Here is a 3583-nt window from a genome sequence, read left to right as displayed (position 1 = left end):
AGTCAGCACAAAGGCCATACTGGAAATTTATGTCACTGTAAAATTTTATCTTCTGTCAAAGCATCGAGTTTTCAACGCTGCTTCATTTGTACATAACATTTAACAATTCTGAGTAATGCCCCAAATTCAGGTTTTGTTTCATTTGCTATTGGACTCTATAACCCATAAATGTTTATTTTCTAAAACTGATCAACATATGCTACTTATGTCGTAATTAATACTATATTTTTAAGCTTTTATACGCACATATTGTCAAGGGAACCTAAATGTCCATTAAGACTTTAACGGCCTATGCACCAGTCTATTGTAATAACTTAAAGAAAAAAGATAAGACACATAGCAGGTGTTTGCCGACAATTTTATCTCGAGCCTAACATGACACGTCTTTTTAAACTACTAATCTAGTAAAAATGCTTTCAATAGAAGACCGACTTCCACTTATCAACTCACTTACGTCACAGTAATTTTAAAAAAGTAATTTGTTTACCGAATTTAAAAAAAAATATTTATTCACATGCATTTGTTAAAATTAAAAATTGTATGCATAATATTCGTATAATACGAAATTAGTACCAAAATGATTGTTAATATGGAAAATCACATACGTACGAGTAGTTCATTCAATACTGAAACGAAAATTAACGCAAACAATTTCGGATGTTGACACGCGAATCATTATCGATGTTATGCTATCGAACGCGTATTCCCCAAGCCCCTTAGCGAAATGAATTGGATGCCGTAACATTCATGTAGCCTTGTAACGTCAAAAATTGTTTATGACTATTCTGTATCCTATAAATATTACTTGTAATCGAAATTTATGATTTTTGTCCCTATACGTTAAATACTAAATGTAAAATATTAAGAAATAAACTTATTTTTAAATCCAAATAGTAACTTTATTTTTATAACCTGTATTCTGATGGCGTAATGGCTTTAAGTACCTTGATTCCATGTTTATATTACTTATTTCAAAATCAATATAATATATATATATATATTTATTATAATATTGTTAGTGATCACTATCCATGAATATCGTCAAAAATATAAAACTGTTACAGAATGTGTGTTTCCAATTAGCATTGCTAAAAGCGATAGTAAATTTAATTTTCTATGGCTTTTAAAAGTAATTATTTTGTTTTCGGTCTATATGAGCGTAATCAAAGGCACGGTGAATTAGATTTTGTTTTGAACAATGTCAGCGATATTACTGTAACCAACGAAATTATTCATACATTCCATATGGATCCCGTAAATTCGATTACATTTATTCGAGTTGCGCTTCATTTATTCATATTTCGTTGACATAATATTCAATTTGAAATTCGAAATATCTCTTATTATTATTTAGATGTACGAATATATTAGCACTATGCAACACGACGTATTCTGATGAATTTTGTAGGTAAAATAAATCTATTTTTATATTGTTTATTTTCACATGCAGTCCCACGTAGGTATCGAAGAAAGAAAATTCATAACATCTCTCATATTCTACAATTAAAACTCATAGGGGTAATCAGGCAACCATAGTTAAGCTGTTTAAATTATTGAAAAGAATTGCAAAAGATTTGGCATTGACATATTCGATGATCCTTTTAATATGTTTAAAAAAACTTAGTATTCATTTACTTAAATAACATATTTTTTAATTTATATTCTCTTTTTGTATTTTTAATAATTTCTTTTTATAAAAATTAACGGTTTTGTTTTGCACTATGTGTTTTCTATCTATCTTAAAATATGTATATTGTTAATATGCTTAAATATATTAAGGAATTCATTAATAAAATAATCGGTTAGTTTTTTATTTAATTATAGTAGCTTAGTAATAATATATATAAATATAGTTAAAAAAATGATACGAGTATTATAATAGAAATATTTAAAATTAATAGCGTTATCAGAAATAATTGATCACGGTGTAATATATAACAAACTAAGTCGAAGTCCCTTTTATTTGTTTCGTAATAAAAGATTCCTGATTTAGTAATGTCTTACACACATCGACCGACTGTATAATGAGATTAAAGAGCCCTAACATAGGTCAGGGCTCTAAAAAACAGTACCGTTATTGTAACGAGTCAATTCTAATAAAAAAATACGTTCGTAAGTAATAAAAACATAAACAGCTTGAAGTTAGAATTAACATGAATATAACATTAATCAAACATACTAAAATATGTTGATCCTTATAATAACATACAGTTAGTTAAAGCTAACTTAGTAATTAGTAAATATTGCCAAGTGGTTTTAATCGTTTTGATTACAAATTAAACTTTAGTACAACTGCGGTGTTGAATAATAAACCAATAATGGTAAACTATAGGGATATTCCGAATTTCATGTAAGGATTTATGGGATGTACTTGTATATTTTGCAAGTATTGAAAAAGCGTCTAGTCTTAAGAGCTCCATACATGGTAAGATTTATCTGTACGATCCGTCGCGTCAAACCGATCGAAACGACGAATCGATGGTGTATGTCAAGATCGTTAACGATTGACTTAATCGAAGACGATGTCGGAAATCGCAACAAAAACCCATGCAATCATGAATATCGTAACGGTGAATCGACAGTGTATGGCTCTTTACGATCAACGATTCGATTTTGTTTCACTCTGGCTCAGACGCTCGTGATTACTAACAGCTTGTCTCATGTTTGTATTGTTCTTTTGTATCTTTATATTTTAGGTACGTGGGTTCCGTCATTCTCATATAATTGTGCCAATCTTCTGGATGGAACCTTAATTCCTTTAAGAAATTTACATGCGAATACTGATTTCGCTTTAATAACCATTTCTCTATCCACACTCTTCACACCACATTCTTCTAGGCTTTTTTTTTCTTTTGAATCCGAATCAACGCTACCGCCGCATAGGTAAGGAAAAGAAGTTCATTTTCCATTTTCTGGAGCACGTATTTAATTATTTGAACACGTCTTTATCCTTCAGCTTCAAACAAGTAAATGATCGATCGTTACGACCAGTCGTTTCATGTAGGAGCGACATTTTTGATGCGATCAATAGTCACGATTTTCATCAGATCGATCGTATAGACGAATCGTACCGTATATGGGGCCCTTTATGCTGGAGAGCTTAGCGTCTAATCTCGAGCTCTTTAAGGGCAATTCAGAATTTAAAGAACTATTTGAATACCTGCATTGGATATATGTGATTATACATCTAAATAGCATTGATAATTTTTGCAGCTGATATATTTCTTTGAAGATTGTTCAAATTTCTAGGAAACTGTAAAATTTTTGTTAGGTCTCTTAGTTACTAATTCTCTATTACTTAAAATCTTTGAATATCATATCAAAAATTGACCGCACCAGCGGGATTCGAACCCGCGTCTCCGACTGACCGTGTCGGCGCTCTAGCCAATTAAGCTATGGAACGATGTACCCGCTAGAGCGAAATTTGAAAAAATGACAGGAGACGACACCATGCTATTTTTAATATGTACGATTTTATTTTTGTGTTACCCTCACATTAGGAATTCTAAACATTTTTGAATATCATATCAAAAATTGACCGCTCCAGCGGGATTCGAACCCGCGTCTCCGACTGACCGTGTCG

The sequence above is a fragment of the Melitaea cinxia genome, chromosome 5 (genome assembly GCF_905220565.1).
Source record: "Melitaea cinxia chromosome 5, ilMelCinx1.1, whole genome shotgun sequence".
NCBI lineage: Eukaryota > Metazoa > Arthropoda > Insecta > Lepidoptera > Nymphalidae > Melitaea > Melitaea cinxia.
This window is presented reverse-complemented; position numbering follows the sequence as displayed.